Here is a 14,781-nt window from a genome sequence, read left to right as displayed (position 1 = left end):
ATTCCAGAACAACATCATCACAGTCCATCAGTGGTAGCTTCAGGACAATCTGGTGGCCTCACACCTGCTTGGGACACTGATAATTTGGTTGCTTTGGTGATTGGTTATGTTTTTATTTTTCAACTTTTTTTTTTTTTTTTTTGAGACGGAGTTTCGCTCTTGTTACCCAGGCTGGAGTGCAATGGCGCGATCTCGGCTCACCGCAACCTCCGCCTCCCGGGTTCAGGCAATTCTCCTGCCTCAGCCTCCTGAGTAGCTGGGATTATAGGCATGCGCCACCATGCCCAGCTAATGTTTTGTATTTTTAGTAGAGACGGGGTTTCACCATGTTGACCAGGATGGTCTCGATCTCTCGACCTCGTGATCCACCCGCCTCGGCCTCCCAAAGTGCTGGGATTACAGGCTTGAGCCACCGCGTCCGGCCTATTTTTCAACTTTTATTTGCTTATTTATTTTTTTGAGACGGAGTCTCGCTCTGTCGCCCAGGCTGGAGTGCAGTGGTGTGGTCTTGAGTCACTGCAACCTCTGCCTCCTGGGTTCAACTGATTCTCCTGCCTCAGGCTCCTGACTAATTAGGATTACAGGGGCCTGCCACCACGGCCGGTTGATTTTGTATTTTCAGTAGAGACAGGGTTTCACTATGTTAGCCAGGTTGATCTCAAACTTCTGGCCTCAAGCGATCCACCTGCTTCGGCCTCCCAAAGTGCTGGGATTATAGGCATGAGCTATCACACCTGGCCAGATTTTGGTTTTGTTTTTAAATTGACATTTGCTGTGAGTGGTTCCATCCTGGGAAGCATCCCTCTGAAGGCCGTGAGACACATTCTGGGCATTCCCGGGGAAGGGCTGCAGGAACTGCTGGGACAGAGCCATAGAAGCCAGTTACTGTGAGGTGGGGGTCTCTCTATGTTGCCCAGGCTGGTCTTAAACTCCAGGCCTCAAGCCATCCTCCTGCCTCAGCCTCCCACAGTGCTGGGATGGCCTCCTGTGGTTCCTCACCATGCCCTGCCCACTCCACCTTAGCACCCCATTGCTGTTCCCTCCATCTAGAATCTCTCAGAAACATCCAAGACTTCCTCACTTTTTCAGGCTTTATCTCAAATGTCACCTACCCAGTGGGGCCCTCCCCACCCCACCCTATTGAACTCAGAAAGCCTCACACCTCCTGACCGCCCGTCCACAGATCCCACCACTCCCTATTGCCTCACAACCAGCCAGATTCACATATTTGCTGTATCTCTGGACCCCTGAGCAGGCTGCCTTTGCATTTCATAAGCGAGACTTGGAGAAGGTGACTCCTAGTAGAAATCCTGCTACCAGGATGGTTTTGGATTCTTCTCCAGCCAGCAGCTGGAACATAGTGGCCTGCGTCTTCTAAAACCATGAGGTCATCCCAGGTGCCTTCTCTTTGCTTCTTGACTTGCCCCCTATTCTTCATACTCACCTCCTGAATAATGTCCACATAGTTATAAGATGATGGGAGGGAGCCAGCTGGCTGTTCCCTCTGCCAGGAGCATCCTCCCTTTGCCGATCAGTACCTGCTTAAGGCCCTGACCCTGCATCGCCTCCTCTGAGAAGCCTTCCCTGACTACTCCCCTGCCCTGCCCTGCCCTGGCCACCAGCCAGCCTGATCTGACTGCGTTGCTCCCAGGATGGATGCCTGTCAGGGTCCCCTTTCCTCTAGGTTGGACTGCTTTGCTCTGGGTTGGCTTCCCCTGCCAGATCATGGGCTTCATGAGGGCGGGAGCTGTGAGTTACTGCTCTTTAAGTACCCAGGGCTTGGCTGATATCATGCTCAATAAATGAATTCTGAAAGTGTAAATAAAAGAATGAATGAATTGGCTGGGCATGGTGGCTCATGCCTGTAATCCCAGCACTTTCGGAGGTTGAGCCCAAGAGTTCAAGACCAGCCTGGACAACATGATGAAACCCCATCTCTACAAAAAATACATAAATTAGTGGGGCATGGTGCTGTGTGCCTATAGTCCTGGCTACTTGGAAGGCTGAAGTGGGAGGATCAGTTGAGCCCGGGAGGCTGAGACTTCTGTGAGCAGACACTGCACCACTGCACTCCAGCCTGGGTGATAGAGTGAGACCCCATCTCAAAACACAAAACAAAAACAAAAAGAATAAATGAATTAAAGGAGGAAGGATGAAAACAGGGGAGGAAGGATGGAGAGAGGGAAGGAAAGAAGGGACTCATTAATTAATTTGCTCCTCGCCTTCCACGAATTTGCCTGGCAGGGTCCTGTCACTTTAAGCGCCACCCCCAAGGCTGGGAGAGTGTGAACCCCCATAGAAAAGGAACCTTAGGCCCTGGCAGCCCTGCAGAGACTCATCTCCATCCTGCCCCTGACCATAGTGTTACACCCAGTTTCTGCTAGTTCTGGTTTTTTTCATTGCAAATTTTATGATTCAATATGTGTGCCCCCAAAATAATCAAAATCAGAAGTTGACAGTTTGATGGATTTTCTTTTTTTTTTTGAGACGGAGTTTCGCTCTTGTTACCCAGGCTGGAGTGCAATGGCGCGATCTAGGCTCACCGCAACCTCCGCCTCCTGGGTTCAGGCAATTCCCCTGCCTCAGCCTCCTGAGTAGCTGGGATTACAGACACGCGCCACCATGCCCAGCTAATTTTTTGTATTTTTAGTAGAGATGGGGTTTTACCATGTTGACCAGGATGGTCTCGATCTCTCGACCTCGTGATCCACCCGCCTCGGCCTCCCAAAGTGCTGGGATTACAGGCTTGAGCCACCGCGCCCGGCCTGATGGATTTTCATTGTGAGCACATCCACGTCAGCAGCACCCAAATTAAGAAAGAATGCAAACGGCTCTCGCCCTGTGCTGCCTTCAGGCACTGTGCTCCCCAAGGTTGACCCTTCTTACTAGCAGGATTAATTTTCCTGCTTTGTATTTTATTTTATTTTACATTTTATTATTTTATTTTATTTTGAGACACTGTTGCCCAGGCTGGAGTGCAGTATCTTGGTTCACTGCAACCTCCGCCTCCTAGGTTTTTTTTTTTTTTTTTTTTTTTGAGACGGAGTTTCGCTCTTATTACCCAGGCTGGAGTGCAATGGCGCCATCTCGGCTCACCGCAACCTCCGCCTCCTGGGTTCAGGCAATTCTCCCGCCTCAGCCTCCTGAGTAGCTGGGATTATAGGCACGTGCCACCATGACCAGCTAATTTTTTGTATTTTTAATAGAGACGGGGTTTCACCATGCTGACCAGGATGGTCTTGATCTCTTGACCTCGTGATCCACCCGCCTTGGCCTCCCAAAGTGCTGGGATTACAGGCGTGAGCCACTGCGCCCGGCTGCCTCCTAGGTTTAAGCGATTCTCTTGCCTTGGCCTCCAGAGTGGCTAGGACTAACAGGCACACGCCACCATGCCTGGCTAATTTTCGTATTTTTAGTAGAGATGGGGTTTCTCCATGGTGGCCAATCTGGTCTCGAACTCCTAGCCTCAAGTGATCCACTTACCTTGGCCTCCCAAAGTGCCCAGCCTATTTTATTTTATATTTTGAGATAGCATCTTGCTCTGTCACCCAGGCTAGGGTGCAGTGATATATAATTACAGCTCATTGCAGCTTCAATCTCCTGGGCTCAAGCGATCCTCCGAGCTCAGACTACAGCCATGTGCCACCACACCTGGCTGATTTTTTTTGTCTTTTTGCAGAGACGGAGTCTGATTGTTTCCCAGGATGATCTCGAACTCTTGGGCTCAAGCAGTCCACCCGACTTGGCCTCCCGATGTGCTGGGATTACAGGTATGAGCCATCGTGCCTGGCTGTATTTTATATAAATATAACAATACAATATATATTCTTTTGGGTCTAACTTCTGGTTAATGCTATGTGTATGCGATTTATTCATGTTGTGGTTTATTCATTCTCATTGCTCTATAATATATTCCATGGCATAAGGAAGCCACATTTTATTTATTCATTCTCCTGTTGATGGACATTTAAGTCATTTCCAGTTGTTGGCTATGAAGCATATTGCTTTTGTGACCCTTCTCGTACCTGTCTTGGGGGACATACGTGTGTCTTCGTGCTGGGTGTGTACCTAGGTGTGGACTGCTGGGTCAGAGGCAAGGTATATGCTCAACTTAGCAGAAAGTTGCCATTTTTCAAAGTGGTTGGAAGGATTTCCACTTCTACCGGCTGTGTATGAGAGTTCCGGTTGCTTGTCGCGCTCACCAGTACTCGGCCGTACCTGTTTTTTGCTTTATTTTTTGTGTTTGGTTTTACTGGTCAGCTATTCTGGTGGGCGAATTGTTCCATTTTTGACCACATGCCCCTTCCCCCTGGCAGTCTGCTCCAGCTCTCTCTGTTTCTGATACATTCTGGAAAACCAACTTCTCTGCTTCTTGATTCTTGTCCTATAGTTCTTTTTGATTTTAGGGATGGGACCTCACTCTGTTGCCCAGGCTGGAGTGCAGCGGCTTGATCATAGCTCACTTCAGCCCCAACCTCCCAGGCTCAAGTGATCCTCTTGCCTCAGCATTCTGTGTAGCTGGGACCACAGGCATGCGCCACTGGAGAATTTATTTTTATTATTATTATTTTTTGAGACGGAGTTTCGCTCTTGTTACCCAGGCTGGAGTGCAATGGCGCGATCTCGGCTCACCGCAACCTCCGCCTCCTGGGTTCAGGCAATTCTCCTGCCTCAGCCTCCTGAGTAGCTGGGATTACAGGCACGTGCCACCATGCCCAGCTAATTTTTTGTATTTTTGGTAGAGACGGGGTTTCACCATGTTGACCAGGATGGTCTCGATCTCTTGACCTCGTGATCCACCCGCCTCGGCCTCCCAAAGTGCTGGGATTACAGGCTTGAGCCACCGCGCCCGGCCTGAGAATTTATTTTTATGTTGTTAGAGATGAGGTCTTGCTATGTTGCCCAGGCTGGTCTCTAACTCCCTGGCTCAAGTGATCCTCCAGCCTCAGCCTCCTGAGTACCTGGGATTACGGACATGAACCACCATGCCCAGTGCCCTGCAGTCTTGCTCTAGGGTTTGTCTCCCTTGCTGCAGACCTGAGACAGGTCTCTCAGCTGTGCTCAAGAATTCCCTTCCATGAGGGGCATTCCGGCCTCAGATGGCAGCTCCTATAGGACATGGATGGGGATGAGGATGGGGAGGAGGAGGAGTGCATCAGGAGCTGTCTCCAAAGCCTGTGCAGGCTCTTCCCACAACTGTGTCTCACTCACTTAGCCACTTTGTGGGTCCTCATCTTACTATACTCGAAACACTGGGTAGGCATAAAGAACAACTAAATATAAGTGCTAAAACTATTAAACTCTTAGACAAAAATAGAGGGGAAAATCTTCACTACCTTAGGTTTGGAAATCCTTTCTTCGCTGTGACATCCAGAGCATACGCAACCAAAGAAACATTTGATAAACTGGACTTCATCAAAATTAAAAACGTTCATGCTTCAAAGGACACTGTGACAAGAGTGACAAGACAACCCCAGAATGGGAGAAAATATTTGCACGTCATAAATCTGATAAGAGACTTGTATTTATAATACAGAAAGAACCCTTGGAACTTAGTGTAAAAGTAACTGCGGTCTTGCCATTAAAAGTTTGCCATTACTTTTTACGGCAAAACCGCAATTACTTTAGCACTAACCTAATAATGTGATTGAAGCCACCAGACGCTGGAAGAGGAGTGTGGCCCTGCTGACACTTTGGTTTCAGGCTTGTAGCCTCCAGACCTGTGGGAGAATAAATGTCTTTTGTTTCAAGGCACCAAGTTTGTAGCAATGGCAGCCCTAGGAAATGAATACGGGAAATTTATACTGATGTAGCAAAAATTTTTTTTTTTTTTTTTTTTTTTTTTTTTTTTGAGATGGAGTTTCACTCTTGTTACCCAGGCTGGAGTGCAATGGCGCAATCTCGGCTCACCGCAACCTCCGCCTCCTGGGTTCAGGTAATTCTCCTGCCTCAGCCTCCTAAGTAGCTGGGATCACAGGCACGTGCCACCATGCCCAGCTAATTTTTTTGTATTTTTTTTAGTAGAGATGGGGTTTCATCATGTTGACCAGGATGGTCTCGATCTCTTGACCTTGTGATCCACCCGCCTCGGCCTCCCAAAGTGCTGGGATTACAGGCGTGAGCCATCGTGCCCGGCCGTAGCAAAACTTTTGAAAGCCTGTTTCTGTGTGTGTGTGTGTGTGTGTGTGTGTCTGTCTGTCTGTCTGTCTGTCTGTCCTTGCATGTGGGGCAGCTGCCGCCTCTCCCTTGCTCCCTGCTTCCACCATTCAATAACCTCATTTACCGTTCAGCACTTTCCACAGAAACCCAGTCTTCCAGGCCTGGCAGCTTACACCTGTAATCCCAGTGCATTGGGAGGCCAAGGCAGGAGGATGGTTTGAGCCCAGGAGTTTGAGGCCAGCCTGGGCAACATTGTGAGGCTGTCTCTACAAAATATTTTAAAAATTAGCTGGGCATGGTGATGCATGCCTGTAGTCCCAGCTACTTGGTAGGAGGATCACTTGGGCCGAGGAATTGAAGGCTGCAATGAGCTGTGATTTTGCCCCTGCACTCCAGCCTGGGTGACAGAGATAGGCCCCATCTCTTAAGAAAAAGAAAAAGAAACCAAGCCAGGGTCCCAGCATTTCTCCCGCCCAGCACCCACTACTGTCCAAGGGTTGGGTAGGCTGACGCAGCGTTCCTTAGCCACGGAAAGAGGAGGAGAACAGCAGTGCCCATCCTCGCTCTGCCCTGTGGAAATCTTTCTCAGGGCATGGCTGCACAGTTTCCCCAACTGCCCTTGGCTCTTCCCTCTCCCTCTTTCCCAACATCCACACCGTCACTGTTCTGCCTTCCAGACAACCCCGGAATCAGCCCACCTCCCTCCATCCTGCTGCCTCTCCTTGGGCTCTGGCCACGCCCCTGGTGTGCAACCCCATCTTCCTTCACTCTTCAGCGCAGGAGCTCTCCAGCAGTCTGAGTCTGAGCTGCACCCCTGCCACGCCCCTTCCGCACCTCCCTTCACTCTGAGGCTGAAGTCCCGGCTCACAGTGGGTCCCACCTGCATCCTGCCGGCCTCATCAGTGCACACCGCCTGGGCGTCTCCCCTCAAACCACACCGACCTCCATTCCTCAAGCTTCTCCTTGCCTTTGCACAGGCTGTTTTCTCTTCCTCCAGCACGCTGCCACTCATCCCCATCACCCGGTGAACTCTTCCTCTGCCCCAGTTCCCAGCAGACACTTTCTCAGGGAAGCCTGGCCTGACCTTCTAAGTCAGGGTTAGCTGCTCTGTCCCCGTGGCTGGGATCATCTCTAGGGCAACTTCATCACCCACTGCCTCACAATTGTTGGGACCTCACGAGGGCAATTTCCACATGTTGTTTTTGTTATTCACTGGACTCTTGACTGCCCCACCTTGAAACATACAAGGCAATCCATAGATATTGTGAGTTTAATTATTTCATTTTTTTTTTTTTTTAAGGCAGGATCTCATTTTGTTGCCCAGGCTGGAGTGTGGTGGCGAGAACATGACTTCTCACTGCTGCCTCAATATCCTGGGCTCAATTGATCCTCCTACCTCAGCTTCCCAAAGTGTTGGGATTATAGGCATGAGCCACTGCTCCTGGCTCCACTATTTAATTAATGAGGGAAGCTGTAGTGGGATTATTGACTCATTGTCCAAATTTTAGCAGAAAGGCAATATGCAACAAGAACCGATGCGAACATTAATTTTGCTGGAATATACTATTAACTACATTTATTAGGAAACTTAAAAGCTTTGGGAGCATTTAAACATGATATTTATTCCACAAACATTTGAGCATCTACGATGGGTCAGTGACTAGGAACACCCACCCATGTGAATCAGACAGTGCCTGTCCTCAAAAAGGTCATAGTCTGATGATCTCATTCTGTTGAATCCTACAGTGACCCACTGAAGTGAGTATTACTGATTTGTATTGATTAGGACATTTTTGTTCCAAGTGACACAGGACCCCTCAAACTGGCTTGAACAAAAAAGGGAATGGATTGGTTTATGTGTCTGAAACGTCGAGCGCTGGGTCTGGCTTGGTGTGGCGGGCTTCTGGATCTGCCAGTGTCTCCCAGACCAGACCACCCTGTCTCCTGGCTCTTTCCTCCCTGAGTTGGTACCATGTTGTCACCCCAACAGCCCTGGGTTCTCTTCTCGTGGTGGCCAAGTGGCTGTAGTTTTATATCCCCAGAGCCCCAAGGCCAGTGGGAAAGTGAACACTTCTTTTCCAGCAGCTCCTGCAGGACCACAGCCATCCACCCTGATGAGTAGCTCAGGTCCCTTGCCTGTCCCTGAGCGAATTGCTGTAGCCAGAAGATATCAATGTCCCCAGTGGTTTGAGGATCACACCACAGGCTTCATGTCCTGACTGAGGTGTGGGCCCTGCCGGAGAACCGAGGGTGGTGGAGGCCAAAGTGAAAACCAAGGGGCATTGCTGTGAGTGGGGGAGTGGAGGTCAGGGAGGTGGAGGACAAATGTTGACCACTCTCCCTTCTTTGGAAGCAGGGACAAGGCCGGGCACGGTGGCTTATGCCTGTAATCCCAGCACTTTGGGAGGTAGAGGCAGGCAGATCACGAGGTCAAGAGATTGAGACCATTCTGGCCCAAATGGTGAAACCTCGTCTGTACTAAAAATACAAAAATTAGCCAGGTGTAGTGGCGTGTGTCTGTAATCCCAGCTACTTGGGAGGCTGAGGCAGGAGAATTGCTTGAACCCAGGAGGCGGAAGTTGCAATGAGCTGAGATTGCGCCACTGCACTCCAGCCTGGTGATAGGGTAAGACTCCGTCTCAAAAAAAAAAAAAAAAAAAGAAGCAGGGACATGAGGCACAGAGAGAGGGAGAGTAACAACCTCAAGCCAAACTGCTGGTGTGTGGCAGAGCTAAGACTCGAACCCTGCCCTGCTGACTTCAAGTAGTGCTTTCCACACAGCTCCTCTGCCCAGGGAGAGGCCTCAGACACAAGAAGGATCCTGGAGTCTCTACTTGGAGGCCTTCCTTTTATTTGTTATTTTAAAATTTTATTTATTTATTTATTGAGACAATCTCTCTCTGTCACCCAGGCTGGAGTGCAGTGGTGCAATCTCAGCTCACTGCAACCTCCACCTCCTGGGTCCAAGTGATTCTCCTGCCTCAGCCTTCTGAGTAGCTGAGATTTCAGGTACCCACCACCATAGCTGGCTAATTCTTATATTTTTAGTAGAGATGGGGTTTCCCCATGTTGGCCAGGCTGGTCTCAAACTCCTGGCCTCAAGTGATCCGCACACCTCGGCCTCTCAAAGTGCTGGGATGACAGGCACGAGCCACCAGGACTGGCAGAGGCCTTTCATTTAAATAGTAAGATGTTGGTGGAGGCGATCCTTCCCACAAACTGGGCTTTAGTCGGTGGCTCTGAGAAAGGAAAGAGCGATACTCTTTGCCCTGGGAGTCTTCTATCTTTTCAATAAAGAAAAATTCCTCTCCTTCCCAGTCATTCCGGTCCTTGCCAAGCATCCTTGGGGCTCCAGACAGCGTTGCTGCTTGACAGATGAGGTCAGTTCAGTGGCAGCTGAGGTCCAGAGTGTCTCACAGAACAACACTGTGACCTGCCCAGGGTTCATTGCAAATCGTCAGCAGAGGCCTTCCATTCTGGGCTCCTTCATCTGCCCTCCTGCCTTCCCTCCCGCAGGCTGGAAGGCAGATGGAGCAGCCAGGAAAAGCACAAGACAGTCTGGTGACTGAGAAAAAACCAGGTTTCCGTCTGGGGCTCTGTCGCTGGCCTAGGGTAGCCAGGCTGTCTCCCTGGGGCCCTGGGCTCCGAGGCTTGTCGGCTCTGCCTTGTCCTCCATCACACCCTGAGCATAAACTGTCTGTTCCCCATACGTGACCATTTCTGTTCAGCTGCTTCCTCTTTCTGAATTAGTTTCTTTTCCGTTTCTGATTTTTCTTTTCTTTTCTTTTTTTGAGGCAGGGTCTCACTCTGGTGCTCAGGCTAGAGGGCAGTGACACAGTCATGGCTCACTGCAGCCTCGACCTCCTAGGCTCAAGCCATCCTCCCACCTCAGCCTCCTGATCCACTGGGACTACAGGTGCATGCCGCCATGACTGGCTAATTTTTGTATTTTTTGTAGAGACAGGGTTTTGCCATATTGCCCAGACTCTTCTTGAATTCCTGGGCTCAAGCAGTCCTCTTGCCTTGGCCTGCACCACCATGCCCAGCCTCTGAATTAGTTTCAGTCACATTTGGTATGAGGTTGAATCGTGTCCCTAAAAAGAAATGTTCAAGTCCTAATACCCAGAACCTGTGAATACGATCTTTCTTGTAAATAAGGTCTTTGCTGATATGATCAAGTTGAGATAGTTAAGACTGGATTAGGTAAGACTCTAAACCCAGTGATTGATGTCCTTAGAAGAAGAAAATTTGGGCTGGGCGTGGCGGCTCACACCTGCAGTCCCAGCACTTTGGGAGGCTGAGTGAGGTGGGCAGGTCATCTGTGGTCGGGAGTTGGAGACCAGCCTGACCAACATGGTGAAACCCTGTTTCTACTAAAAATACAAAATTAGCTGGCTTGGTGGCACATGCCTGTAATCCCAGCTACTCGGGAGGCTGAGGCAGGAGAATCGCTTGAACTTGGGAGGCAGAGGTTGCAGTGAGCTGAGATCATGCCATTGCCCTCCAGCCTGGGTAACAAGAGCAAAACTCCATCTCAAAAAAAAAAAAAAAAAATCTGGACACAGACACTCATACTCACAGTTTGGAGAAAGAGGAGAAAAAAAAACAAAAACCAAGAGAGAGACATGCACAGAGAAATGGTGATGCAAAGCCACAGCCCAGGGAGAAGGCTGCATGGTGGAGGCAGAGACTGCAGAGATGCATCTGTGAGTGAAGGGATGCCAGGTGCCGCGACCCTGGGGAGCTGGGAGGAGCAAGGAGGGCTCCTCTCCCAGAGGCTTCAGAGAGGGCTTGGCCCCGCCCACACCTAGATTTTGGACTTGTAGCCTCTGAAACTACGAGATAATACATTTCTCTTGTTTTAAGCTTCTCAGCTTGTGGTAGTTTGTTGCAGCAGCCCTGGGAAATGAATACAGGGGTAGAGAGAGGGTTAACAAAGTCACGCATGTCACAAGGAACCATAGAAAGACTGGGACAATGCTGAGCTCAGACAATGGCTTGTTTACTTTCATTATATTATTTATTTTTTTGAGACACGGTCTGGTTCTGTCACCCAGGATGGAGTGCAGTGGTGCGATCTTGGCTCATTGCAATCTCAGCCTCTCACGTTCAAGCCATTCTTGTGCCTCAGCCTCCCGAATAGCTGGGATTACAGGCATACACTTCCATGCCTGGCTAACTTCTGCATTTTTAGTAGAGACGGGGTTTCACTGTGTTGACCAGGCTGGTCTCGAACTTCTGGCCTCAAGTGATCCTCCTGCCTTGACCTCCCAAAGTGCTGGGATTACAGGTGTGAGCCACTGTGCCTGACCCACTTTTATTATTACTTTTTAGACAGGGTCTTGCTCTGTCACCCAAGCTGGAGTGTAGTGGCATAATCACAACTCACTGCAGCCTCGATCTCCCAGGCTCCAGTGATTCTCCCACCTTAGCCTTCCAAGGAGCTGGGACAACAGGTGCACACCACCATGTGTGGCTAATTTTTGTATCTTTGGTAGAGGTGGGGTTTCGCCATGGGACAAAACTGGGCCCAGGAGTGGCCAGGAGAGGTCATGAGCTCCCTGTGACTTGACGAGATCACACAGAGGCCAAAGGGCTGACTGCGGGTCGGTGAGAAAGTCACCTACCGCCCAGGGACAACTGTTCTATGGCAGAGCCAGGATTTTTTTTTTTTTTTTGAGACGGAGTTTCGCTCTTGTTACCCAGGCTGGAGTGCAATGGCGCGATCTCGGCTCACCGCAACATCCGCCTCCTGGGTTCAGGCAATTCTCCTGCCTCAGCCTCCTGAGTAGCTGGGATTACAGGCACGCGCCACCATGCCCAGCTGATTTTTTTTTTGTATTTTTAGTAGAGACGGGGTTTCACCATGTTGACCAGGATGGTCTCGATCTCTCGACCTCGTGATCCACCCGCCTCGGCCTCCCAAAGTGCTGGGATTACAAGCTTGAGCCACCGCGCCCGGCCCAGAGCCAGGATTTAACTCTGAGCTGGTTGCCCAGGCTGGTCTCAAACCCCTGACCTCAAGTGATCCACCCACTTTAGCTTCCCAAAGTACTGGGATTACGGGTGTGAGCCACCGTGCCCAGCCTTGAACTTAGGAGCGCTACCTCACCTTTCGTAGCCTGAAGGTCTACAGAGTGGCTGTTCATAAATACTAGGAGTTGTCTAGGGCCCTTGCCTGGATGCGGGGCAAGATGAACATGATCTTCAAACACGCGAAGGCTGTCCTGAGGACAAGGCACCCAACCTATTCTTCTGTTTTAAGCACCTCGGGGGAGAAGTTAAACTGAGGAAGAACCGGCCTCAATCAGGGAAGACCTTCCTATTAGTGAGATCTGACCAGTCATGGCCAGGAGAGGTCATGAGCTCCCGTGACTGGAGGAGATGACAGAGGCTGAAGGGCTGACGGTGGGTTAGTGAGAAAGTCACCCACCACCCAGGGACAATGTTCTACGACAGAGCCAGGACTTAACCCTGAGCTGCCTGACTGCAAAGCCCATTTTCTTAACAGCTTTCTGGTCTGTGAAATGGGTGGGAACATGGTGAAAATTCAATGTGGGAAGCCGTTCCTAGTGCTAACATTTTCTTTTTCTTATGAAATTATCTGCATTTTAGCATCCTCTAGTTTCTTCCACAGGTTATGGAAAGGTTGGTTATTTGGAATCCAAAACAAATTTCCTAAAGAAACAAGTCCATGATTGGTTCTCAGACCTCCCTTGGAGATTCATAACTCACCAGGGCCTGAACCAAAGCCCCATCTCCCCCAGCTCTGAACCCTTAGTAGGGACTCCCTGGGCCAGCTTCCATCTTGGGACTGACTGACCATCTGACCCACCCTCTCCCCTTTCTGTGTCACAGAGTGACCCACTGTCCTAGTTTACCCAGGACTGAGGGGTTTCTGGACATAGCACTTTCAGTGGCCAAGCCAGGAAAGCCCTGGGCAAGCCGGGAGGGGCTGATCACCCTCCCTGGTGAGGAGCCCACAGCCGAGGCCTCAGCTGGGCTGCAGGCGATGTGGAGATCCCCGAGTGGATCTGCAGGCAGAAGGTGAAGGAGCTGGGCCTGTGTGTTTACCACCAGCTCTGAGACTCAGGGGCCCAAGTTGCTCTGCTTTGGGGCCCAGTTTCAAGTGCACACAGGCTTGGAGAGAAGAGACTTCTTGCTTCAGACTAAACGTGGCTGGGCCACTAGCAAGGTCTGCAGGGCCAGCAGCACTGTGAGGCGGGGCAGCTTTGCCACATCACGACTGCAGGCCTTTACACAAGTACCAGCCTTCCTGGGGCACCAGCGGCCTGGAGGGAGGGAGGCACTGCCCTCACATAGCTCCTCAAACAGCTGAGTCAGAGAGGGGTTCTGTGGGGGAGTGGGGCCGTTTGCCTGACTGTTGCCATGAGATACATCAGGAGCTCCTGGCTGACAGGGGAGTGGGAGAGCCCGGCAGGCTGGGGCCTGGGCCCCTGAAAAGGGAGGAGGCTGGCAGAGCCTGGCTGAAGCCACAGTCTCAGAGGCTGGGGAATCTCAATTAACAACGTCAGCTCCACCAGGCCTCTGATGGCAGACACAGGATCTCCTCCTGGCCTTCCAGGCAGTCTGGGGCCCGATGGAGTCTCCTGCCAGGACACCTCCAGAATCCTTCCAGTCCTTTCCCTGACCACTGCCAGCCTGGCACAGGCCCTGTGCAATCTCCTAAACAATTCTCTGACGCCCTCCCTGCCAGCCTCATCCCCTGCCCTCCTCCCGTCCTGCGCCAAGCCCCAGCCACTGTGTAGCCCTGCCTTTTCCCAGAGGCGCAGGCTACAGGCCTCTCACCTTCCTGGCTTGGGTAACTTCTACGCAACTTGGAAGATTTTTGCAAGTATGTAGTAGTCCGTCCTCACACTGCTATAAAGAACTACCTGAGACTGGGTAATTCATAAAGAAAAGAAGTTTAATTGACTCACAGTTCCACAGGCTATACAGAAAGCATGGCTGGGGAGGCCCTCAGGAAACTTACAATCATGGCAGAAGGCGAAGGAGAAGCAGGCACCTCCTCACATGGTGGCAGGAGAGAGTGAAGGGGGAAGTGCTACACAGTTTTAAACAACCAGATCTCGTGAGAACGCCATCACCAGAACAGCAAGGGGAAGTCCGCCCCCATGATTTAATCAGAGCCCCCACACAGAGTCCCTACTGGGGCATTACATAGTGGAGCTGTGAGAAGAGGGTCACCATCCTCTAGACCCCAGAATGGTAGATCCACCTACAGCTTGCACCATGCACCTGGAAAAGCCGTAGACACTCAACACCAGCCTGTGAAAGTAGCCAGAAGGCAGGATATGCCCTGTAAAGCTACAGGGACAGAGCTGCCCAAGACCATAGGAACCCACCTCTTGCATCAATGTGACCCAGATGTGAGGCATGGAGTCAAAGGAGATCATTTTGGAGCTTTGAGACTTGACTGCCCTGCTGGATTTCAGACTTGCCTGGGGCCTGGAGCCCCTTGGTTTTGGCCAATTTCTTTCATGTGGAATGACTGTATTTACCCAATGCCTGCACCCCTATTGTATCTAGGAATTAATTAACTTGCTTTTGATTTTACAGGCTCATAGGTGGAAGAGACTTGTCTCCAATGAACTTTGGATT

The sequence above is a fragment of the Saimiri boliviensis genome, chromosome 17, assembly GCF_048565385.1.
Source record: "Saimiri boliviensis isolate mSaiBol1 chromosome 17, mSaiBol1.pri, whole genome shotgun sequence".
NCBI classification, from domain to species: Eukaryota; Metazoa; Chordata; class Mammalia; order Primates; family Cebidae; genus Saimiri; species Saimiri boliviensis.
The sequence above is the reverse complement of the archived record's forward strand: the minus strand, read 5'-3'. Positions refer to the sequence as shown.